We start from the raw sequence: 27742 nt of genomic DNA on the forward strand, positions 1-27742 counted from the left end.
AAAATTTAAATATAAAAAACATTTTTAGGGGACTATTGCAATGGAACTTCTTTTGAAGGAGTCATCTCAAACCCTCATTTATTCCAATTTACAAATGAAATGTACCTAATTCATGTTTGCTAAATACAGACCATGTGAGGGACTTCTATGTCAGGAGAGATGTGAATGTAATGGGAGAAACTAAAGAAGATGCAGTAGGGAAGAGTGGTAGTCTGCACCATTTCAATGGAGGCCAATAGAACTCAGGAGAACAGAACTTATCAAAATGGCAGGGAACAGAGAATGAGAAGACATAAGGCAGCTCGATGGTGCATTAGATAGCATTGCTGCCTCACAGCACCAGTGACACGGGTACGATGCTGATCGCTGGTGCTTCCATGTGGAGTTTGCATGTTCTTCCTTTCATTGTTTATTTTCCATTAGGTGCACCAGTTTCCTCCCATGTCATAAAGATGACCTGTTAATTTAATTATCTACTGTAAATTACCCAGTCGTGTAGGCAAGTGCCAAATGAATCTGTGCAATTGATAGACCTGTGAGACTACGTTGCAGGGAAATGAGACTATGTTGCAGGGAAATGAGAGGTGAATGTGACAAATTAGATTTCTCTGCTCAGGGGAAATGATGGGCTTCTGTGGCGTAATGTATTAAGGGTACGATGGACTCATTTAGTATGAGAAACAGTGGCGAATGAAGGGATCAGCACAAGAGATGGTCACAGCAGTGTCCTGGGTTAGATAGGAAGGTCTGAAATCTACACCAAAATAGACAGCTTTTAAAGGACGGTTTAACCCAGTATTGAGCAAAAGGATTTAAGATTTTGGGGATGAAGAAGTAATGACCACAAGTGCAAGGTGGAAGGGACTTCTGGAAACTAGGGAATGTAGAGGCCCATAACAAAACAGGGCTCAGTTTAAGTAAATGATGCCGAAGTCCATTCCAAAATCCATTTGAGTTCTTTTTGTTGGATGGTGAGCGGGAAATGGAATTTGGGAATGGCAATAGCCCTTGGAAGCCAATGGGTTTAAGAGGTTCTTGGGGAGCAGCGAAGAGGCAATAGGCAAGAAAGGTGGCAGGGCTGGTGACAAAGGTAGACACAAGTTGAAACTGGAAAGAGGCTGGAGGTTAGGGTGGGATAAAAATTGGCTGAAAATCCTGAAGAAAATGGGCCTGCGTGTAAAAATTCATGCATTGCATCACGCTAATGGTTTATAAATTTAGTATTAAAAATATCTACCCACATGCAAAAAAAAGTGCAGCCGGAGCAACTCAATGGGTCAGGCAGCATTTGTGGAGTGAAATGGGCAGTCAACATTTCAGGACAAGACCCTTCATCCAGTCTCGAGGACTCGACTCGACACGTCAATGGTCCATTTCCCTCCACAGATGACGTCTGACCAGTTGTGTTACTCCAGCTGCTCTGCTTTTTCTGCTACAGTTTCGAGCACATGCAATCTCTTGTGCCTCTATCTGTCCACATGCATGTTGTGGGAATCTCTTTGAAGGCATGAACCACCACTGTTAATATAGTTGTCGACATGACAGCAGTGCATGAGGGGCAAGTGACCTAAATCTCACACCTGACCCTCACCAACAGTCAGGTTTACAAAATGGTTGGAAGATTAGGAGGTGTGGAGCAGTAGAGGAGAACTTCAAAATGAGCGCCGTCTTGGAAAAGAAGCAGAGGAATAAGCTACTAATTAGTTTGGTGGTGTCAATTTCTTTGTTGCTTTATTTGATTATGCAAATCAAAAGAACATTTCTTCCACGGATTATTTATAGTCAGCAATTTAAACAATCAAAGTCTGTCATTAAAGGGAGAGGCATTAGGAGTAATATCTCTTTGCTGAACTGTTGGAGCATGGAATTGCATCTAAAGGGAGTTGTTGGAGGCCATTAGACCTTTTTAAAGGAAAAGGGCTTTAGTATTCAAAGCAGATAAAGATTAGGAAGAGCAAGGACTAGTTTATGATTGCTCTGGTAATGAGGCAGCACAGGGACCACTTCATACTGAAAGCTTCTATGGATCATTAGAAGTGTTCTTGGCAGGAAGATGCTTCCATAATTTATCTGTTCAGAACCAACAATAATGTCTGGTCTGAGATTTAAAAACAAACAGCTGACAAGACAACATTGGTTTGAACGTTTGTGCAATGTAGCTAAAATGATATTGTTGCTGCTTCTCGGAAGATGATTTAAAAAATTTTGTTAGTAAAGACAATTGAGCTCAAATGCAAAATTGGCTTTAATAATTTGATTCTATACATCAAATGATGAGGGAAGGAGTCGCTGTTCAAGGTTAGCAGTCAAGGGATTGCCAATAATGTAATGCAATAATGTAAAGTAATGCCAATAAATCTCAGACGTGGATGTTCGGTATGAGGATGTTCTGACTTGGTTGGCCCCAATCACAATTTGGATTCCTCGTCTCCCCTGCCATCTCCTCAACTGGTTGTATGGTGGCAAGGTTTTTCTGGAGAGGTTAAAGCCTCGGTTTCAAAAGCGGTGATACAAAAGTTGTTTGAGATGTGGTGCTGTCAATGGGTTGTGGGATTTACAGTTTTCCAGATGGGACTCTGGAATTTCTGGTATCTGTGTGGAGGCATTTGAAGGTCCTTTGCAGTTTGAGTTCTTGATTGACTATCGGCTCCTGATGTTCAAGAAGGATATTTTGCCATGAATTTCAGGAACTTTAATGCGGACCAGCACAGGAAGAAGCCACAGTAGTTGTGTTGATCTCGGTGCTCCAGAAGTGACCCATGAGTCAGGTTGAACTGCAGGGTAGTGCTGCTGGTTAGACAGGGATTAGATAAGTGAAGCATTGTGGGATGTGCAGCCCCAGGAGGCAGTTGTAAAGCTCTGTGGGAGATTTAATATTGTCTTGACCTTATGGCAAATGTCTGGAGGTGTTGTCAGGGAACATGCATTCACCCAATAGGTTCAGATGGCTGCTATTCCATCTCCATCAAAAATAGCAAGTTGGTCATGACAGATGACTACAGGCCATTAAATGACTGTGGCCTAACATGGTTTTACAGCTTCCAAACCCCTTGGCTTCTGCATAGGCCACTGGCCATGCCAGTTTCACACATGGCAGTACCAGAACAACTGCCCTCCTTCAAGCAGATTGGCTCACCATACATACATCCTGAGATGCTTCAAGTGAGATATCAATAACAGTCCCATGAAGGTAATACTCTTAATGTTCAGTTGTAATAAAAGCCTATGGTGAATGATATGGATGTAATCATCTTCTCATATATTTTATGTCAGGTGGTGGATAGAGGATGTCCTGTAATCACAGGGATCAGGAAGTCCCCAAGACACATGAACAAAAGCTAGCTAGGATGGATAGTTGGGTAGGCCAAAGTCAAGAGTTAAGCCCCCAAGACTTGGATGTTGCATCAAAAGAAGTTCAGTGATACTGAAGAAATGGTCAAAGTCAATGAAGGATGAGAGACGAAACATATTCCACAATAATTCTCAATACTGATGCCCTGCAAGGATCGTTCTCTATCCATCACCTATCCATGTTCTCCAGAGATGCAACCTGACCTGCTGAGCTACTCCAGCACTTTGTGTCTTCTTTTGTAAATTAGCATCCGCAGTTCCTTGTTTTTTACTCCTCCTTCTCATGGACCTATTCCCAGCAAACATTGGGGAGACAACATCTGCCATTTTATCTTACAAAGTACTGGAGTAACTCAGCAAATCAGGCAGCATCTCTGGAGAACATTGAAAGGCAACATTTCAGCTCTCAACCTCAAACATCACCTATCCATGTTCTCCAGAGATGCTGCCTGACTTGCTGACGTCACTTCAGTACGTTGTATGCTTGTGTGTATTAATCAGCATCTGCAGTTCTGTTTCTACCTGCCATTTTATCTCTTCTCACCATCAAGAGACTCAGACAATGCTTCGACTGAATCAGCATTAACTTGCACTTCTTTCCATTTCATGTACTGTATCTTGGTGCTCACAATGTGTTCTCTTCTACATCAGCAAAATCAACTGCGGATTAGGTGACCACCTTGTAGAACCCCTCCATTTAATATGCTAGGTTTGCACTGAATTTTCCTAAACCTATCATTTTTACATTTCAAAGGGCTTTGGCCTTTTGCGTTATTTCAACAAAACCCAATGCAAGCTTAAGTTACAGCACCTTTGCTTTCATCTAAACATTTTGCATGCCTGAAGACTCAATATTAAATTCAGCTGTTTCAGATAAACATCCTTTCCAAGCCAGTTGTAATCGATGTTCATCCATCTCAACCCGTTTCTCTCTCTTCACAAAAGCTGCCTGATGTACTGAGCATTTCCAGCACTCCTTTCTTGCTTCAGATTCCCAGCAATTGTCAAGCTCTACCTCGCAAATCTCCAGCACGTTATTTTTGTTCTTTCTTCTTTCACTAACTGACATTATTCACCGACCGACTAGCAAATAAACACAGAGGCACAGAGGCGCAGCGATAGAATTGCTGCCATACAGCGCTTGCAGCACCCTTCGATCCCGACTATGGGTGCTGCCTGTATGGAGTTTGTACATTCTCCCCATGACCGCTTGGGTTTTCTCTGAGATCTTCACTTTCCTCCCACACTCCAAAGATGTACAGGTTTGTAGGTTAATTGGATTGGGCTTGTATACTTGGTATGTGTAAATGATCCCTAGTCTGTGTAGGCTTGAGTTAATGTGTGGGGATCGCTGGTCCATGCGGATTCAGTGGGCCGAAGGGCCTGTTTCTGCGCTGTATCTTTAAACTAAACTAAACAAATGAGCAGCTGCAAGGAGGAGCAGTAGGGAGGATTTTAAAAGCAGCCATTGTTGGGATTGTACTATAAGCCCCAAAGTAATCAACGGGAATTCAATAATCAAGTTGGATGGAAGATTGCAGGCAGCTGCAAGATTAATAGGATTGTCATTGTAGTAATAGCAGTAGATTTTAACTTTCCCAATGTGTACTAGGGCTACCATTCTGTCAAGTGCTTAGATGGGATGAAATTGTTCATAAAAGTTTCCTCGGGTGATATGTAGAAGGCACAAAAAGGGAGAGTGCAAAGTTTAACTTAATCTTAAAGAACAGTACAGTACAACAGAGGAACGGGCACTTCAGTCCACAATGTGTGTACCAAACATGGTGCCTAGCTGAACTGATCTCTTCTGCCTGCGCATGATCAATATCCCTCTATTCCCTGCACTCTATGTGCCTAATCAGAAGACTCTTAAATGCCACTATTGTATCTGCATCTACCACCAACCTGGCAATGCGTTCCAGGCCCCCACCACTCTCTGTATAAAAAAAACATGCTCTGCACATCTCCATTAAACTTGCCCCCACTCACCTTACATGCCCTCATGTGTTGGACATTTTCATCCTGGTAAAAAGGTTATGACTGTCTAGCCTATGTCTGCCTCTCATAATTTTATACACATCCATCAAGTCTCCCCTCAACCTTGAGTGTTCCACAGAATACAATCCATGTCTATCCAACCTGTCCCTGTAGCTGAAACAGTCTAATTCAGGCAACATTCTGGTAAGCCTCCCTTGCACTCTCTCTAAAGTTACACATCTTTTTAAGACCGAGATGAGAAAACATTTCTTCACACAAAGAGTGGTTAGTCTGTGGAATTCTCTGCCACAGAAGGAAGTTGAGGCCAGTTCATTGGCTATATTTAAGAGGGAGTTAGATGTGGCCCTTGTGGCTAAAGGGATCGGGGGTATGGAGAGAAGGCAGGTACAGGTTACTGAGCTGGATGATCAGCCATGATCATATTCAATGGGCTCGAAGGGCCGAATGGCCTACTCCTGCACCTATTTTCTATGTTTCTATGTTTCTATGTTTCTATATTTTCCTGTAACGGGGCAACTAGAACTGCACACAACACTCCAAATGCAGTGTAAACAAAGTCCTATAGAGCTGTATCATGAATCCCTGATTCTTATATTCAATGCCCCAGGCAATGAAGGACGGCATGCCAAATGCCTTCTTTACCATGATATCTAATTGTGTTGCCACAATACAATACAATACAATACAATACAATATATCTTTATTGTCAATGTACAGGGGTACAACGAGATTGGGAATGCGCCTCCCATAGGATGCAATAATTTAATTAATTTAAACAACAACAACCCAACGAAACAAATTGTAACAGTTTTAAGATAGAATAAAGTGCAAGTAGATCTGTGCCGGTTCACTGTGCGATGTGACCATCCGGCTCAGCAGGACCGGTTCATAGCAGCTATGGCCCTGGGGATGAAGCTGTTCCTGAGTCTGGAGGTGCGGGCGTAGAAGGCCTTGTATCGTCTGCCCGATGGAAGGAGTTCGAACAGACTGTTCAGGGGTGTGAAGAGTCTTTGTGGATGCTGGTGGCTTTTCTGAGGCATCATGTGTTGCAGATGCCCTTCAAGGCTGGTAGCTGTGTTCCGATGGTCCTCTGAGCTCTATGGACTCCTTGAGTGACCTTAAGGTCACCTTGAGTGACCTTAAGGTCACCTTGAGTGACCTTAAATTCCAAGATCCCTCTGTGCATCAATGGTGTTAAGGGTCTTAGCATTAACTATATAGCTTAGGGAATTGGGCAGAGCAAGTGACTAACGTGTCTTTGGATGGTTCCTTTGTGACCAACAATGACAATTCTATTGTTTTCAAGATATTTTAGTTTAAGAATTCCTCCATTTTGCTCAACTAATTATGCCAGTCTAATTGTGTAGAAAATTAACTCCATTCCTTTAAATCTGAAGAAAGATCTCAACTCACTTTGGTGAGAGTTTCCAGTTAATTTGAAGCTTGTCAACAAGACGAATATAAAGGCAAGCAAAATTGGATAGAATTAAAAATCTATCGGTAAAATCTCCAAGGGTGTTCACTGCTACAACGTTAACGTCAAGTTTTATTGAAAATGTAGTTTAACAGCATAAATAACTTTATTCTGAATGTACGACATTGGAAAATGGCAACGGATGCACAAGAACGATTCAAGGGATGAAATGCTTTAAATAGTTATGTGGATAGACTAATAAAGCAGAATGGTTTTCCATGGAATAGAGGGATTTTGAGGGAATCTAATGGAGATTTTTTTTAATCAAGAGAGATTAAAAAGTATACATTTAAAAACTAACTTCTTCCTGGTGTTTGGGTCAAGAACTGGAAAACTTAGGATAAACGTGATTAGCAACAGAGTCAAAAGTAAGGTGAGGATAAATATTTTCACGCAACAGATATTTATTATTGGGAATGAACTGCCAAAGGCAGTGGAGGCAGATTCAATTATAGTGTTCAAAAGGAAACTACATTAGTAAGTCAAAGGGAGCAGAAATACAAGGGTATGGAGAGCAGGGAAACAACAACACCATTCAATATGATCATGGCTGATCATCTAAAATCAGTACCCCGTTCCTGCTTTTTCCCCATATCCCTAGATTCCTTTAGCCCTAAGAGCTAAATCTAACTCTAACTCCCTCTCAAATCTAACTCAAGCCTCCCAGACAGCTTTGATCCCCCGCAATTTGCCTACGGCAGTAATAAGTCCAAGCAGAGGCTACCTCCCTGGCCCTGCGCTCATCCCTGGATCATTTGAATAACAAGGACATCTAGATTAGACTTCAGTTTATTGCCGATAGCTCCAAGTTCAAAACCCTAATTCCAACCAAACGCATCCCCCTATTCCTGAATTTAGGACTCTGCACCACCCTGAATCCTTGACTTCCTGACCCTTAGAGCACAATCAGTAAGGATAGGTGACAAAACATCCTCCATGATATTTCTTAATTCCAATGAGCGGAAAGGCTGCATTCTCAGCCCTTCACTATACTCCTTATGCACTCATGACTGTGTGGCCAAATTCTGCTTAAACTCCATTTACAAATTCACAGAGACCATAAGACATAGGAGTAGAATTAGGCCATTTAGTCCATCAAGTCTCCTCCGCCATTCAATCATGGCTGATCTATTTTCCCTCTCAACCCCATTCTACTGCCTTATTCCTTTAACCTTTGACGCCATTCCTAATGAAGAACCTATGTATCTCTGCTTTAAAAATACCCAATGTCTTGGCTTTCACAGCCATCTGTGGCAATGAATTCCACAGATTCACCACTCTCTGGCGAAATAAATTCCTCCTCAACTCCATTATAAAGGAATGTCCTTTTATTTTTAGGCCTTCCTTTGGTTCTAGACTCTCCCGTTAAAGGAAACATCCTTGCCATGTCTACTCTAGCTAGGTTTTTCATTATCCTGATGATAGGTTTCAATTAGATTTCCCTTAATCCTTCTACAACTGACAGAAGTGAGTTTTGTTCCTTTTGTTTCATTGCTGGTTTATGATAAATGCAAGGAAACGTACAAAATATATATCCAATTTGGCCATTTGGTTCTAATCTCCTTTGCAATTCAATATGATCATAGCTGATGCTCTATCTAATAATATATTCACACTGTTGTGCTGCTGCGTCAAGTAAGAAGTTCATTGTTCTATTTATGACAATAAAAATTGTCAATAAAAAACTCTTGAGGTGTTGCTTTCTCTCTCCCAACCCTCTGTTCAGCATGCACTTCGATGGGATGTCATGAAAGGTCTTCTGTAAATCCAAATGCACCAGAAGCGCTGGTATTCCCTTATCAATTCGACCAATTACATCCTGAAAATTGAGTTTTGTTAATGATAGCTCTCGCCTTTATATGTACTGATGTATCTATTGTATGCTACGTAATTTGGTTTTGCAGACATTTCAAATTGTTTTGGACTGACAGGAAGGAAATTAAATTTAGTGGTGTTCATATTAGCAGCTATGAGCCTTTCAGGTTATTTTCCCTGCCTGTTGTAATCAAACAAGAAATGCCAGAGCCAGTAGTGTTCTCTGTTTCGGAGATGCTATGGTTACTGGTATTGGTGCATAATCATCACATGTACCGAGATGATAAACTTTGTTTTGCTTGTTATCCAGGCAAATGATACTACACCGAGTACCTCAGGTAGTACAACAGAGAGAATGCACAGCATGCTGAATATAGAGGTACAGCTACAGAGAAAGTACAGTTTAAAAAAGCGCCAGGATTGCAATGAGGTAGATCGGATAATCGGGAAGTCCATCGCTAGCATATGGGAGGTCTGCTGAAGAGTCTGATAACTGCACGCAAGAAACTGTTCTTGAATCTGGTGGTCATGTGCATTCCAGGTTTTGTATCGTCTGCCTGATGGGAGAAGGGAGAATGACCAGAATGTGAGTGGTCTTTCATTCTGGATCTGGAGAAGGGTTTTGACCTGAAACATTGTTTGGCTATTTCCTTCCACTGAGAGGAGAGAATGACTGCTGTGTACGTGGCCCCTGTTTACATTGGCTGCTTTCCTGAGGTAGTGTGGGGTGTAGACGGAGTCGATGTGGGGATGTCTGTTTGTATGATGGACTTTCTGCGATTTCCTGCTGTCTTGGATAGAGCAGTTGCTGTACCAAGCTGTGATGCCAGCTAGATGGAATGCTTTTGAGTGTGCATCTATATAAATCAGTAAGTCATAAGAGACATGCCAAATTTCCTTAGCCTACTGAGAAAGCTAAGGCGTTAGTGTGCTTTCTTGGCACATGTATTGAGAGACTAGGACAAATGTTTGGTAATATTTACACTTAGAAACATGAAGCTCTCAATGCTGAGCATGGCATCCAGTTGGACACTCAATTGGACAAATATATAATGCTTACTAATACAAAGTTATTTGTTAAGACAAACATTTATTTTGGTTAAACGGTTGTTGCACTCATGGTGACTGGAACTAGCAGATAACTATTTTTCGTGAAGAAAATGCACACCTAATAAGGAACTATTAAAGGGCAGGTAGTTGTTATTGAGGGTGGGGGGGGGGGAGAGATAAGCACCTTGTCAGATGGTCCATTCCTTCTGCCACCTAAGCAGGGCTGCTATGCGCTCCCAATGCAAGGATTTTTAGTTAGAATGCTGCTTCTCTACCTTGAATGGGCAAGGGCCAGAGGTTCCCAGGGGGCAGTGAGTATGCGGCATACATTCCAGGAGGCTTTGAGCCCATCCTTGAATCTTCTCTGTCCAGCTGATCATCTCTTCCTGAGATGAGCGCAGGATAGAGTATCGAGCTCTGCAGATTTGTGGGGACTGCAGCTTGTCAGTGGTTAATTATCCCTGGCTCCTGGGCTCGGTGGTGCCTTTGTTCACAGAGCACACTTGCTTGCCCTGTTGTACCATTAGCAGCATCCCTTATGGCAATGATTGCCCTCTTATTAAGGCTTGCATTAACTTCCATATTACTGTCTAAATATTGAATTAATGCTGCAATATAGATTTTTTTCCTCACCGGATAAAATCCAATGAAGAAAAGCAGCTCATAATTCTGTGGATGTAATATTATAATGTAGAAATTTCAGTGGGGCACTAAGATTGGGGGTTTGGTTTCAGCAGCCTTACCACATTGCACGGATTTATTCCTTTGACTCCGAGCTTGAATGCATTGCTATTGGAGCATGACTAAAGAACACATCAGAGCGCAGCTGGAAAATTGCCAATGAGCCACTGGTGAAATGGCTAATGAGCTGAGCTCCACAAAACATGAACCATTGCTGCTGCATCTACAATGTCTTTGGGGCAAAATGTTTCTTGCTGTGGTTATTATAGAACTAATAAAACTGTAGCACAGGAGAGTCTCGAAGCAATTTTGCCTACACTGATGTGAATGAAGTGATGAACTGCACTTCCTGATGAGATTTAGCCTGACCAGTTTTAAATTTCTAAGAACAGTGGACATGCATTCCGGGTACAAAAAGAATATTGCCTCAGAATCCTCCAAGATCATCTTTCAGTGCAGAGCTCACTCTGAGACTCTGAGGAGTGGGATGAGACGTGCTCTTGCTTCTGCTTCCAAAAGGTTCACGGGGAGACCTCCGTGATCCACAGCCCTAAGGAATAGGATGGCTCGCTGACATGTTCGCAGACGGACATATTGAGGATCTGCAGATCTCTTTATACTGATCTGTATGACAAAAAGTCCACAGACAGTGCAGCCTCCCAGAACTTCCCGCCCTCTATCAGGGAGATTTTGGAGGACAGCAAGCGAGAGAGTCTGCATCAACCACTGTCCTTGGAGAAGCTGACTGACTCTACCCGTTCCTTTGACTTGAATAAAACTCCGAGAAGTGACTGCTTACCAGCTGAGTTGTGCTCAACTCTGTGGGACAATGCCCGGACCTGTTGGAAATGTACAATGCTATACCTCTGGCTGGCAGCATGTCAGACTCCACAAGGAAGGGCGTCATCACCCTCATCCACAGGCAAAACGGAGAAAAAGATGATATCAGAAATTAGAGACCCATCTCATTGCTAAATGGGGACTATAAGATCCTGTCCAATGCTGCAAACCAGGTCAAGTCTCCCCTGGGACAAGTGATCCACCAGGACCAAACCTGTGCTGTACCTGGCAAGAAAAGCTTGGGCAGCCTCGTTCTGCACAGTAATACCATTGCCTAAATGCAGTACAGAGGCGTGGACTCCTGCCTGGTGAGCTTGGACCGGGAGGAGGTCTTCAACAGGATTTTCTCCATGTACATTGATGGGCATGCTCTCCAAAATGGCCTTTTGGGAGGGAATCAGGAAATGGTTACAACTGCTCTACGCAAATATCTGTCGAAAACAATGGGTGGGAAATGGATAGCTTCCCCATCAGGTCAGGCAGCGTTGCCCATTCTCCCCTGTCTTGTTTTTTCTGTGTGTAGGGTCGATTGCTGAATCCATCTGATCCTCCATTCCCTTCACCATTAGGTCTGACCACCTGAAAGTACTGGGGATCTGGTTCTAAGGGGCTGAGGGGTGCAATGTGAATTGGGTGGAGTGGAAAGATAAGGACAAACAAAAATTGAGACAGTAGAAGCAGCAGTCCCTCTCGATAACCGGAAAACAATTGGTCATCAGGTATGAGGTACTCTCGGAGCTGCTGTAATTGGAGCAGGTGTGGCCCATCCCCCACTACTCTGCCTTGGCGATCACTCACGCAGTTTACAGGTTCACCTGGGGATCAAAGATGGAGCAGGTCCGACAGATCACGATGCACAAGTCAAAGTGTGCCCAATGTCACCCTCATCCTATGGCTACCATCGTGTGTGGCTGCATCAGGCTGTGCTTAGAGCCAAACCACATGGGCGCCAAATGTTATTACTTGCTGGGATTCTACCTGTACCTGGTTTTGTGAAGGATGTGCCTGGCACCAATGTCACACAATGTGCCATCCAGCTGCACCACCCGTCATTTATGGAAAAGTTCTTCTAGACCAATAACTTTGACCATGTCCATCATGTAGTGGTCAGCAGGGAATATCCTGCAGGCTCTGCAGGGCAAGGTGCCAATGGATCTTGTGGTGTGGTTTCCAAATACAAATAGCACCAATTGGAAATAATAACTAAATAACCAATTTATTAGGAATCCCTATATTATAATGTTTCCTGATGGTATTTGGATTTATGACATAAAAGCTTTAAAACTGCTACTTTGGCATAACTGAACATTTTAATTTCAATTGAGACGTCTAATTTTTCGACAAGCATTCATCATTGTTTCATCGAAGCCTATAAAAACACAGAAACAACTTTCCCTGAAAGAGACAGCAGTGTCCTTCCAAAAAGCTGGCTTTAATGACTATTCAGCAGAAACATTGTATGTTTTTCTATCTTTTAATCAAAACTGATGAGCAACTTTAAAACCTTGGAACAGGTTATTTTCCAGACCAGCGTTAGCTATTCCAATCTCACCTCATGATGCATATCCCTCAACCACTGGGAAACATACTAGACAATATTTTTATAAACTTTCTCTGAATCTTCCGTAAACCATTATTTCTTCCCAGAATTAGAGGCAGGAAACATGTTCCCAATGTTGGGGGAGTCCAGAACAAGGGGCCACAGTTTAAGAATAAGGGGTAGGCCATTTAGAACGGAGATGAGGAAGAACTTTTTCAGTCAGAGAGTGGTGAAGGTGTGGAATTCTCTGCCTCAGAAGGCAGTGGAGGCCAGTTCGTTGGATGCTTTCAAGAGAGAGCTGGATAGAGCTCTTAAGGATAGCGGAGTGAGGGGGTATGGGGAGAAGGCAGGAACGGGGTACTGATTGAGAGTGATCAGCCATGATCGCATTGAATGGCGGTGCTGGCTCGAAGGGCTGAATGGCCTACTCCTGCACCTATTGTCTATTGTCTATTGTCCATTGTCTAATTGTCCAAGTTCTGCAGCCAAGGACAAATCAAAAATTCACACTGTTTGAGCACGATCACTTTCATTTAAAAAAAAACCAAATCACCTGTTGACAAGGCCACCAAGGAATAGCACCTCTGTTCTTTCTCAAAATAGGGCAAGATAATTTTTTAATATGTTTTTTTCATAAGAGCAAATAGTCTAATGGCTGTTTTGAGAGATGGTATCTTCGCTGAAATCAGTAAATTGGAAAAATCTCAATGCAAAACAGGTCCTGAATATCTAAGAACGCAGCAGAAACACACAATAAATGGATTCTGGAGTTAGCCTTTTGGCCCCTCATGCCTGTTCTACAAATAACGCCAATCTGGAATAATAAACAATGACTAATTGCAATAAGATCATGACCTAGTGCCAGTTTCCTATCCTAACCCCAGATCAATTGATTAGCTTAACATCTAAAAATCTATTTATCCCTTTCTTGAATCTACCCAATGGCCGATCCTCTCTGCCCTTTTTGTGTAGAGAATTCCAAAGAATCACCACCTCCTGGATGAAGATTTGTTTCCTTGTCTCCTGAATGGGCCAAACTTTGAGACTGGGAGTTTAATTTTGAGATTGTGAGTCCAGATTATGGATACTTCAGCCATCAATCCTATCAAAGCCTCTTAGGAGAAGGGCAAACACTCAGGAATCAATCTGGTGAACCTTTTTTGCACTCTCTCTATCATAATCATATCATACTTTAGATAGGTAAACAAGATTTGTATAAGATATTACAGATGCAACTTCATCAGGAATATTTTGGAGCATGACATCTCTATCCTTGTATTCAAATCTTCTTGAAATTAAAGTCAACATATCACTGTTCTCCACTGACCAATTTACCCGGGTCACTTTTTAACCCTAGTACTTTTCAATCTTTAACATTTGAACAAACCTTACCTTTCCATTTTTTCTACTATAACTTGTTCCTTCTTGATCTCTGAGATATTACCTGTCTTTGGGCTTGCTGCTATTTTATCATAGCCATTTTCTTTGATCTAATACTGTCTTTAAATTGATTAAAAAAAAACTATTACATGTTGGAAACACAAAATGAAAAGTGCTGGAAGTACTCAATATCTGTCGAAAACGAAGCATAAATAATATGGCTTTTTTTCCCCAGATACTGCTTGAAATGCTGACTATCTTTAACAGCAGATCCACACTGGGACACTTTGCCCTCAGTTTTTTATGTCATATGAGAATATTTAGTTGTGTTTAAGAGTTTCAGATTAAACCAACACACTTTCAATTTCACATAAAGTTTTATCATATTATATTCACTTTTCCTTAGAGCCCTCTTAACAACCAAATCATTAATTAAAGACACAAAGTACTGGTGTAACTCAACGGGCCAGGCAGCATCTCTGGAGAACATTTGGGTCAGGACTTCCTCAGTTCCTCCCTCCCTTCCTCAGACTTATTAATTAACATTTTTTCATTATATAATAGAAAATCTTGAATAAATGTTCCCATAGTGGTTCATCAATATACTGATCTAGAAAATCATCTTCCATGAATTCATTATCCACATTGTTACTTTTATTTGTAGATTAAGGTACCCCATGATTAATGCATTACCTTATCACATGTACCTCTAATATCCTAATTTATACTGTGCTCTGTGTTACCGTTACTTCTGAGGAGTCTGTGGAAAATTCCCACCAAATATTTCAGGCCCATGTTATTGTTTAACTCCATCCAAGCTGATTCCTCTTCAGTTCCTACGCTTCTCCCCCAGAACAGGGGACTCAAGAACCAGAGGACATAGGTTTAAGGTGAGAGGGGAAAGAATTAATATGAACCTGAAGGGCAACTTTTTCACACAAAGGGTGGTGGATATATGGAATGAGCAACCAGATGCCAGCTGCCAGTGGTTGAGGCAGGTACCATAATAACATTTAAAAGACATTTGGACAGGTACATGGATAGGAAATGTTTAGTGGGATATGGGCCAAATGCAGGCAGGTGGGACTAGTGTAGATAGGGCATCTAGGTTGGCATGAACAAGTTGGGATGGAGGGCCTGTTTCTGCTGTATAACTCTTTTCAGGCATCACAAATCTGCTTGACTTTCTGATTTCCTCTGGCAATTTGCTTTTTGCTCCAGATCCCAGATCTGCAGTCTCGTGTGTCCCCTTCCCCTTCTTGGTTTTTGGAGTTATTATCCTTCTTCTTTACTGTTTACATTCCATTATTTAATATCAGGGTTATCTCATTGCTTTTTTTTTCCATTTTGTCAATCTCTTTTAAATATTAAGTGTGCTGGAATATTTAATTCTCAACTTCAATCTCGTAGCAATCATGCCTCTGTAATAGTTATTAGATGGCACACATTCATTTTCATTTGTACCTTCATTTACCAACCTTGTCATGAATGCACTGCATTCAGACTACCGACCTTCAATTTAGGCACTGTACCATTTTTCCAATTCAAGGGATTATGGCTCTACACTGTTCCTTAGTGATAGACCCTGGTTATCATTGTTCATCTCGCTATCCCCACTACTGGTTTATTTTTACTCAATTGACAAGCTTATCAGGAAGGCTGGCTCCATCCTGGGGACGGAGTTGGATTCATGGGAGGTGGTCTTGGAAGGGAGGATGCTGCTGAAACTGCGGAACATCTTGGACAATACAGCTCACCCTCTCCATGGCACACTGGTCAACCTGGGGAGTACCTTCAGCAAACAGACTGGTTCCACCAAGATGCAGTACAGAACTCCACAGGAGATCCTTTTTCCCTGTAGCTATCAAATTGTAAAACTCCTCTCCCTTCTGTCATGGGGTAGACTGACTTACCTTCCCCCTCCCCCCCCCTCCCCAATCTTTGCACATCTCAAATCCTGGACTTTCCACTCGTCACTTTAATTTCATGTTTCATGTATCTTATTGTGTTTTATGACTGCTGGCAGACCAATTTCCCTTCTGGGATAAATAAAGTTCCATCATATTGTTTCGTATCGTATTATCTTTAAGAATTGCCCCTCACCAGAACATGCCTCACTCCACCACTCACCCCCACAATGTAGTTTAAAATCTTTATCTATAGCCATAGTTATTCAAGTCTCTAGGACACTGGTCACAGCCGGATCCAAATGGTGTCGATCTGAGTGGAACAGATACTACTTTTCCCAACACTGGTGCCAGTGCCCCATGAGTAACAGCCCACTCACCCCACACTAGTCTTTAAACCATTTATTCAATTCTCTGATTTTATTTACTCTGTGTCAATTTACATGTGGTTCAGATGGCAATCCAGTGATTATAATATATGTGATTTTGCTTTTTAGCTTGGACCTGAGCTTCAGTGGAACTTCCTTCTGCATCCTATCTATGTCATTGGTTCCAATATAGACCATTACCACTGTGGACCACAACCGTTTGACCACTCTCCTCCCTCTCTGAGTTTCTCTCCAATCCTGAGAAGATGTTTTTAACTCTGACCATGGGCAGGCAACACAGCTTTCAAGTCTCATTCTCATGTCTAAAGGGAACAATATCTATCCCCCTAATACAACAGTGACCAAATAGAATTACACTACTTATCACTCCCCCAACTTGAACAGCCCCTGTACCACCAATGTTGGTTCACTCACTTTGTTCATTCACCCTGCAACCTCTGCTCTGATCCACACAGATTGCAAGAACTTTATAGCTCTTGGAGTAATATTAGCAATATCACCAGTATTACCTTTTGGATTCCCGTGTCTGCCTCCACTTGTAATCACACAGTATTTAATCTCGAAGGAGTGACTGCTACAGAGTATCCAGGCAACTTAGTCCTCCTTGACGCACCGTACAGCACTGCAGTGGATATGATAATGCTTAAATCCTCCAACCATCAATTGTAAGGACTGTTTCAATGCATGTCTTAGCTTAGCCTTTAGAAACCTTGAGAAAATATTAAAAATGCTGTATTTAAGTGACTGTTTTTTGTAAGTAATGAGGCACTAAAGTAAATCTAATAATATTCAATGCTATATTGGTCAGTTGCCAAAAGTTCTATTACAGTCAAAGTGAGATAAATGTATTACTGCCGAGGACAATTTATAATATCACCAGACCACAGAGTAAGGGCCAAGAATTCCGTTGAAAGAATGACATTTGAAGGACATGTTAGAGTATAAATTATCCAGCAACTTGTGTCTAGGATAAGATGCCATAAATTCTGAAGAGCCACAAGTTCCCAGACATGTTGTGCCAACCCACCACGAGAATCACAGAACCAGCAAATCACCTTCACCTACCAGCCCTTTCATAACGTTGAAGCAGTTACATGTTAATTGGATATTAATCTTGAAATAAAAATTAAGTCTAGCAATTAATTATCCAAGTAACCCTTTAATTATCTAATGTAAATGATGATCATTTATTTGCCTTAGCACAAAAAAAATTACCATAATTTAGTTGAGTCATATTCCTTTGGGAAAATAGTTAAGATGTTATTTTTTTCCATTCACTTTCCCATTGTTCTTTTCTGTGCATTTTGTTTTTGCATAATCCAAGCTGTCTTTTAAAATCTTTCCTTTCCTTTTTGTATTGAATTTGTGTGGTTTTGTTAATCTTCCCCTAATCACGACGATATGATATGATAGAACTTTATTCATCCCCGAGGGAAATTGATCTGACCATCCCTACCCCTAGCTTCTGTCCTGTGTAAAACATGTTAAGAGACTCATTGTTTGTTCTGTTATTCACCAAGATACTAAACACTCTTCTTGTGCAATTATCACCTTGGACATGAACCTATGAACAAAACAATTAGAGCTAGCAGCAGCAATAGTCTTACCAGGGCACAGGACAAGATACATTGCAAATTCTGACCCATTGCAGTATGCTCATCGTGAATATTTAACACTATGCTTCAATGGGTCCAGCTCTGGATAATGCCATTGCCAGCACCCGAGGATGTTTCTTAAATATCACCAAACACTAAAAGGGATTCCACATTCACCCTGCAAGACGTAAACACACATCTGCCCTACTTTTCTGCTTGTGTGCTTGGCAGATGTTGTTTTAGTCTGAATAAATGTTTTTAAAAAACTGTGTTCTTTCAGTTCACAGACTGACAACAATGGTCCAGTATTCCACACTGGCAGCACCAGCCTCGTTTACCACTGCTTCATCTGGTGGGTGTGAACTTGCTTTGTACAGAGACACTGTTCATTTTGGTCGCTTTAGCCAGATTACCCTCAAAGGCAGCAATTCATTCCAAGGATGATGATTGTCACTGGGGTGCCAGAGGGCGAAAACACTGGAAAAGAATCTTTCTCAGCCATTGAAACCACTTTTCAACATGAAAACAGCTTTGAACGCTTCTAAAGTCTCTAGAATCCAGAGATATTCAAAACAATTGAACTACTAAGAACCAAACAATTTAATTATTGATTTTTAAAGAAGTGAATTCAAGCAATTAAAATATGTAACTAAACACAATTTAGTTACGGTCGGCACGGTGGCGCAGCGGTAGAGTTGCTGCATTAGAGTGCTCGCAGCACCGGAGACCCGTGTCCAATCGTGGCTATGGATGTTGTCTGTATAGGGTTTGTACGTTCGCCCTAGGTACGTGACCGTGTAGGTTTTCTCCGAGATCTTCGGTTTCCTCCCACATTCCAAAGACGTACAGGTATGTAGGTTAAATAGCTTGGTGCAAGGATAAATTGTTCCTAGTGTGTGTAGGATAGTGTTAGTGTGCGGGGATCGCAGGTCGGTGCGGACTCGGTGGACCGAAGGGCCTGTTTCCGTGCTGTATCTCTCAACTAAACTAAACCATAAATTCCTCAACTATCTAACATTAACATTGCTCTTTTGTAGTGGGCCCACTCCATTCGATTGCATTGGCCAACAGTACTCAGCCAATGTGAGCATTGTAAATGCCTAGGGAGCATTTGCAGCTTCATTCGCCAAAGGGAAGGCGCTGGCACAAAGCGAAGGAGGAAAAGCGGGAAGGAAGGGAACAGGAATGGTAAGAAGGTGGGGCTTTTTCCTCCAATTTTTTGACATACATCCCCCAACATACATCACAATCAGCGTGACATCACAATGGAATGATGTCAATGGAATAAACCAGAGGCAAACTGTGGTGGTTGATTGCCTTAATAAAGTGCATTTAGTGCCACCAATCGTGGATAAATTTCTGGGTGGACAGCTCTGTCCCATATTTTCTAGTGCTATCTGATTTATTTATTTCTTTATATTCCTCTAACATTGCCCATAATGCATCTCCATTACTGCTATAGTGGTTTCATCTCCAACAATCTCGGTCTTAATCCATTAATTCCATCACTAACTTCTTTCATCCTACATCTCTACTCGTCCTTTAGCCTTCCTATTTGAATCTTCACCTCACCCACTTATTTTAAACCTTCCTTTTTGACAATAGAGGTTTAAGAAATACAAATTATTAAATAAGAACAAATTATGTGGCACTTACAAAAGCAGCAAACAGGTGAATGGCACAGGCAGCATCTCTGGAGAGAAGGAATGGGTGACGTTTCAGGTCGGGACCCTTCTTCAGACACGTCGCCCATTCCTTCCCTCCAGTGATGCTGCCTGTCCCGCTGAGTTACTCCAGCATGTTCTGTCTATCTTCGGTGTAAATCAGCATTTGCAGTTCCTTCCTACACAACAAGTAAATGGGCTGGTTCTGCAGGGAAGTGAGATAATCAGAAACCGCAAACATTTCCCAAAGAAGGTGTTATCAAGTTCCCAAGTTCAGGATCCCTGCACAAGCATGATTACCCCAAATTCACCAGCCACCCTCTGTCATGCTCAGACTGCACCCTGATGCAGCAAATAGATAGATTTACTTGAAGGTAATATTTTGAATATGACATTATACAAACACAAATCAGTTGCCAGTAGAAGAATGTGAACGTTTAAAATGGTTGAGGTCCAAAATGCAAACATTTTATTTTTACTTCAGCCTCTTTCTCCTTGGTACTTTTATGTTTTACATTTTCCAGTCCTGGCTGTTTTTCTTCCTACTAATGAAAGAGTGTCGCTGCAGTCAATAGTACAGAGACTCTTCTGATAGTTCATGACAGAATCAAAGATGTGACAGGCATTATAATTGAAAAGAATCACCTTCACTGGGTTGAAAGGTTCAAACACATTGCACAGACCTTAGTTGTCACTTGGCATCATTCCGATTTTGACCTGCATTTCTAGTAGACTTCTTTTCTTTATTTGGAACTTATATAAAACAAAATAAATGAATGGGCTGGTTTCTACAAGGAGGTGAAGCAATCATTATTTGTTGTTGTATGTAACGGCTCCTTGGAATGGTAATCACGCTATCAGATTCATTTCATGCACCACTGACAAAATATTGCACAATTAGGGGAAATTTTTCCTGGAACCATATTCTAAGCTTCTCAAAAGTCAGCTTTGAAAATCCATCACAAACCTGCACAAGGCAACCCCTCCATTCACACACAATAGAATTTATGTCTCAAATCATTAAGATATAACTAAGTAGAAATTTAAAAATTGTCTACAGAAATTTTAAGTCAAATTGCCATCAAGTCTGAAAATTATTAACTGATTTAAGCCAGAGTGTGGACCTCATCTTATTTTCTGGTTGGAGTGTTCTGGCTTTTATTTTTATTTAAGTACTTAAATTATGGCTCACATTATTCAGGTTTGAACAGTGAACATCCAGAAATAAAACTTCGTTCCAGCTGAAAAATATTTTGCTAAAGTGAAAAAGCCAGCTTGAGTGCAGAAATATGCTCTTTGGGAGAATGCAGCAGCACTTAAAACAAGGCCATAGGTGTTCATGGGTGACTTCATTCAATAAGAAGGGGATTGACTGGTTGGAAGTAAAACACTTTTCCACCTTTGATAAACCAATGTTTCAGAACCAAGGTTAAAGAAAACACTAGTTAGATGTGGAGTGAACTCCCTACTACTCTGCAGAAGCAACATTCATTAACCCAAAACTTTCAGTCAGCACAATTTGTGGAAAAAATGTGAACTTTCCATGACTTGCACATCAACCTGCCTGACTTTTCTACCAGTGAATAACACAGGGCTGTTTGCATGAAATCTTAACAAAGCAATTGTTTATCTTCTCTCCATTGCTTAATACAGCAAAAACACGAGTCATACAAACGTGAAATGCCTCGAGTATAAACATAGAACATAGAATATAATCAAGTAACCCTTGCATTCCTTCTCCCTCCGTGCCTCCCCCACCCTAGTCATCCGGCTAGTTTCACTGTTTGTATCCCCTCTTTATCACCTCTTCCACAGCCAACAATGGATCATTGTGGGCTCCAACTTTCCTGGGTGAACAGTGTTCTGTACCTTTTCATAGCTCTAGTTTCCCTCTCCCCGACTCTCAGTCTGAAGAAGAGTCTCAACCCGAAACATCACCTATTCCTTTTCTCCAGAGATGCTACCTGATCCATCCAGTTACTCCAGCATTTTGTGGCTATTAGAACTGAGACGAGGAAAAACATTTTCACACAGAGTTGCGAATTTGTGGAATTCTCTGCCTCAGAAGGCAGTGGAGGCCGATTCACTGGATGCATTCAGAAGAGAGTTAGATAGAGCTCTTAGGGCTAGCGGAAGCAAGGGGTATGGGGTGAAGGCAGGAATGGGGTACTGATTGTGGATGATCAGCCATGATCACATTGAATGGCTGTGCTGGCTCGAAGGGCTGAATGGCCTACTCCTGCACCTATTGTCTATGTGACTATGTAACCCAGCATTCTGCAGTTCCTTCCTACACATAGAACTGTACATCACGGGAACAGGCTCTTCGGCCCACAATGAATGTGCTGAATATGATGCCAAGATAAACTAATCTCCTCTGCCTGCATGTGATCCATATCCCTTAATCTCCTGCATAACCATGTGCCTATATGAAAGGCTCTTAAATACCACTATCATGTCTTCCTTCACCTTAAAGCAATACACTCCAGTCTTTGACATTTCTACACCGAGGAAAAGGTTCTGAATGTCTATCCTATCTATGCCTCTCATAACCTTACATACTTCTACCAGGTCTCCCTTAGCCTCCGATACTCCAGAAAAATAAAATAAGTTTGTCCAACCTCTCCTTAAGGCTAATAACCTCTAATCCAGGCAGCATTCCGACTTTTTAAGTAAACTGACTACATCTGAACACAGACACGCTTCAGTGCTCAGAATACTCTACCCCAACCCCTCATCTCTGTTCTCAGTCAGAGGGGATTCAGCCAGAGTTCACACATCTGATTGTGGAAATCTTTGATCTTCAGGAGTCTGCACGCTAAAAGGCACATGGGTGTTGACCAGCTGTTCCCTTGGCAATGTATGCACAGTGGAAAAGAAAGGAAATATTTCTAGACAAAGTCAGACAATATTACTAGAATTATATGATTGCACTATGTTGAAACTCAAAATTCCCCATATTAGAGCTTGAACACAATGTCCAATAGTTCTTTATTGTCACATGCACACAGTGCAGTGAAATTATCAGTGGCACAACCCACAAACGCACAGTTGCCATATTTTGGCACTGTTTACAAACAGAAAGTCCAAAGTCCAGTCCACATGTTGGGGAAGTACTGGAGCGGCCCCGATACAGGTACGCCCAGGTAAGCCCCGGGCTGCTGCACCTTTGGCAGCGATTACAGCCTCAAGTCTTCTTGGGTATGACGCTCCAAGCTTGGCACACCTGTATTTAGGTAATTTCTCCCATTCTTCTCTGCAGATCCTCTCAAGCTCTGTCATGTTGGATGGGGAGCGTCGATGCACAGCTATTTTCAGGTCCCTCCAGGGATGTTCAGTCGGGTTCAAGTCCAGGCTCTGGCTCGGCCATTCAAGGACATTCACAGACTCTTAAGGATAGTGGAATCAGGGGGTATGGGGAGAAGGCAGGAACGGGGTACTGATTGGGAATGATCAGCCATGATCACATTGAATGGTGGTGCTGGCTCGAAGGGCCGGATGGCCTGCTCCTGCACCTATTGTCTATTGTCTATTGACTTGCTATGAAGTCACTCCTACGTTGTCTTGGCTGTGTGCTTACGGTTGTTGTCCTGTTGGAAGGTGAACCTCTGCCCCAGTCTGAGTTCTAGAACGCTCTGGATCAGGTTTTCATCAAGGATCTCTTTGTACTTTGCCCCGTTCATCTTTCCCTCGATCCTGGCTAGTTTCCCAGTTTCTGCTGCTGAAAAACATCCCCACAGCATGATGCTGCCACCACCATGCTTCACCGTAGCTATGGTATTGGCCAGGTGATGAGCGGTGCCTGGTTTCCTCCAGACGTGACACTTGGCATTCAGGCCAAAGAGTTCAATCTTGGTTTCATCAGACCAGAGAATCTTATTTCTCATGGTCTGAGAGTCTTTTAGGTGCCTTTTGGCAAACTACAAGCGGGGTGTCATATGTCTTTTACCGAGGAGTGCTTCCGTCTGGCCACTCTACCATAAAGGCCTGATTTGTGGAGTGCTGCAGATATAGTTGTCCTTCTGGAAGGTTCTCCCACCTTCACAGAGGAACACTGGAGCTCTGTCAGAGTGACCATCAGGTTCTTGGTCACCTCCCTACCAAGGCCCTTCTCCCCTGATTGCTCAATTTGACCGGGCGGCCAGCTCTATGAAAAGTCCTGGTGGTTCTAAAGTTTTTCTATTTAAGAATGACGGAGGCCACTGTGCTCTTCAGGACCTGCAACGCTGCAGAAATTGTTTTATACCCTTCCCAGGATCTGTGTCTCGACACAATGCTGTCTCGGAGGTCTACGGACAATTCCTTCATCTTCATGGCTTGGTTTTTGCTCTGACATGCACTGTTAACTGTGGGACCTTATATAGACGGGTGTGTACCTTTCCAAATCATGTCCAATCAATTCAATTTACCACTGGTGGACTCCAATCAAGTTGTAGAAACATCTCAAGGATAATCAATGGAAATAGGATGAACCTAAGCACAATTTTGAGTGTCATAGCAAAGGGTCTGAATACTTACATAAATGTGATATTTCAGTTATTTATTTTTCATTACTTTGCAAAAATTTCTAAACACCTGTTTTCGCTTCTTCATTCTGGGGTATGGTGTGTAGATTGTTGATAAAAAATAAATGTAATCCATTTTAAAATAAGGCCGTAATATAACAAAATGTGGAAAAAGTGAAGGGGTCTCAATACTTTCTGAAAGCACCGTAATTGTATTGAACATAAGAACCAAGGGAGCAGTAGCATGGGTATGCCATCTAGCCATTCAAGTCTGCCCTACATTCATCAAGATCATGGCTGATATTTGCCCTCATCACCATATCCTGCATTATCCATCTTAATGGATTGCCATAATGTCCAGAATTCTATCAATCTCTATTTTGAAAGAACTCAGTGACTGTACCTCTACAGTCCTCCTTTGGTAGAGAATTGCAAAGATTCACTGCTCTTTGAATTAAGGAATTTCTCATTTTCTTGGCCTGACAATCTACCTCTTATTCTATGTCCATCGGCCTATAGACTCTCCATAAGTAGAAATATCCTCTTGATATGACAGCCTATCAATCCCTGTAAAAATAATTGTAAATTTTGATGAGTTCTCCTTATCTCCAGAGAAACCAAGTCATACGTTCATGTCATCAGGTCATAAGCAACAGGAACAGAATTAGGCCCTTCGGCCCATCGTCTACTCTGCCATTCAATTATGGCTGATCTACCTCTCCCTCCTAACCCCATTCTCCTGCCTTCTCCCCATAACCCTTGATATCCGTACTAATCACGAATCTACCTATCACTGCCTTAAAAATATCCATTGACTTGGCCTCCACAGCCTCCTGTGGCAAAAATTCCACAGATTCACCATCCTCTGACTAAAGAAATTCCTCCTCATCTCCTTCCTAAAGGAATGTCCATTAATTCTGAGGCTATGACTTCTGGTCCTAGACTCTCCCACTAGTGGAAACATCCTCTCCACATCCACTCTATACAAGCCTTTCACTATTTGGTAAGTTTCAATGAGATCCACCCTCATCCCTCTAAACTCCAGCAAGTACAGGCTAGCCTACTCAACCTCTCTCTTATGGCAAACAATATCCAATGCTAAATCATGTTACAGACATGGAATTTCTGCCTTTTTATCTGCTCATATAGCCATGGTAAACAAAAATTCAAAATGACACTATTTACTCTCAGAATGTCAATGTAAATGTTTCTTTGCTCTGTGGCTCAATGAATTCATAAGATAGATAATGCAAGCGACATGTTGCATATTGTCATATTTATCGGATGTGAATGAATGTCTGGACTAAATAGAAGTTAACTTCACCATCACATCTCAATGCAATGTGAAAAACGACAATCCTGATGAACTTTAGTTGTTGTTGCCTGAGGGTAGAACCCAGCCAATGATAAAAGAAGACATTGCTGCCGTTCCTCAGCAGGCAGTGCTCAACGATGTACAACTCATGAACTAGACATGATATGACCCATGTATTTTAGAGCACACTAAGTACTTGAGAAAAGAAGTGGAATATGATAACCAGACATGATGTACAGCCAAACTGAAATAGGAAGAAGGGAGACATAATCAGTTTGAAATAGCAAACAAACAAGGGGCAAAGGCGAAACAATGATAAAAACCAAGCCGCATTGAAGTTACAAAGAGCTGCAGATGATGGTTTTTAAAAATTTTTAAACACATAATGCTGAACTAATTCAGCAAGTCAGGCAGCATCTGTGGAGAGAACGGATAGGTGATGCTTTGGGCTGTGACCCTTCACTAGACTGATTGCAGTAAGGGGGAGAAAGCTGGAAGAGGTGGGGATGGAACTAAGCCTGGCAAGTAATAGATGGATACAGGTGAGGGGGGGGGGGGTTGATTGGCAGATGGTTGGACAAAGGCCAGAGATGAAAAGACAAAAAAGTATGAGATAAGGAGATATGAAAAGAAAAGACATGAGGAGGGAAAAATGGGTGCACACCCATGTGGTAAACAGGGAAGAGAGGGAGGAACATATGGAAAAGGGGGCATAACGAGCGGTGGTATTAGTAGGTTAGTTACCGAAAGATGGAGAATTCAATGTTCACACAGTTGGGTTGTAAGCTCCCCAATAGGAATATGAGGTGCTGTTCCTCAAGTTTGCATGTGGCCTCACTTTGGAGATGGAGGAGACCCAGGACAGAAAGGTCAGCATGGGAATGGGAAGGCGAGTTAAATTGGTTAACATCAAGGAAATCCTGCAGGCCTTGATGAACCAAATGCAAGTGTTTTTGCAAAATAGTTGCTTAGTCTATGCTTGGTGTTGCAGATGTAAAGGAGACCACATCGGGAGCACTGAAAGCAGCACATAAGGTAAGAGGAGGTACATGTGTACCTCTGTGGAAGAGCTGCTGAGGTTGATATGATGGATGGATGGATACGATGGAAGAAAAATAGGGATAGGTGTTACAGTCTTCTGCAATTGCAGGAGACTGTACTTGGGGTGGGGCTATTTAGGTGGGAAGGAATGAGTGAACCAAGGAGTTGCAGAAGGAGTGGTCTCTGTGAAAAGCAAAAAAGGGTGGGGAATTGGAAAATGTGACTGCTGGCGGGATCATGTTGAAGATGGCAGAAATGCCTGAGAATGATTTGTTGGATGTGGAGGCAAAGACATTAGTATATCATGGATTGGTTGCTTGGGGATTTGAGGACCAACACGATGAGCTACTATTGACTCACCTTCCTGAGAGAACCAGTGAACAATCAACAATATGTGGTCAAAACTGAGAGATATGCCTCTCGAAAAAACAAATATGCAGGTTGGCGAAATATTGACGGGCTGTGGTAGATGCAACATATTTATGACCGGTCATTGGTCAGCTGACCAATCACTGAGAGCTGTACTGTATGTTGAGTGTCAAGGACTATCCCTTAGGCTGTCTGCTCAAAGTGGAGTACAAGGAAAGATTGCCCAAAGTTGGTCGTTAGCTATCTTGGGAATTAAGTGGTCTAAAAAAACTACTTGGAGGTTGGAACAGAGAGAACGGATTGTTTCATCCCATCTGATCCTCGGATTGATCCAAGCAACCAGGAACCCCAGCCTTTGTGCAATCATGAGTATAATGCTTGTGCTGCATCGTGATAGAGTTCTTATTAAATTCGATAAATGTGTTTGGTTTGGACAAAATTTGTGATTTTGAGTTATTGATACTAAAAGTAACCTGTAGAATGGGGTAACTTATATGGTATTCAATGGCTTTGCATTGCTCCACAAAAGTAGTTAAGTCCCTACTCAAATCCTCAAGCCAGGCTTGAACTCAATAGTCAATAGTCAATAGTCAATTTATTTGTCACATACACATAAATGTGCAGTGAAATGAAAGATTACCCACAGTCCAACAATAAGACCAATAAAAATAAGCAATAAAAACAAGCAATAACACACACAATCATATATCATATATCATATCATATATCTACAGCCGGAAACAGGCCTTTTCGGCCCTCCAAGTCCGTGCCGCCCAGTGATCCCCGTACATTAACACTATCCTACACCCACTAGGGACAATTTTTACA

The 27742-nt window shown here is 41.9% G+C and overlaps 1 protein-coding gene across 1 annotated transcript in view; it reads right to left on the bottom strand.

Annotated features, from left to right (window-relative positions):
* chrna8 (cholinergic receptor, nicotinic, alpha 8) overlaps nt 1–27742 on the bottom strand; it is a 220670-nt gene that overhangs the window by 124231 nt on the left and 68697 nt on the right. The window lies entirely within an intron of this gene.

The sequence above is a fragment of the Rhinoraja longicauda genome, chromosome 3, assembly GCF_053455715.1.
Source record: "Rhinoraja longicauda isolate Sanriku21f chromosome 3, sRhiLon1.1, whole genome shotgun sequence".
NCBI classification, from domain to species: domain Eukaryota; kingdom Metazoa; phylum Chordata; class Chondrichthyes; order Rajiformes; family Arhynchobatidae; genus Rhinoraja; species Rhinoraja longicauda.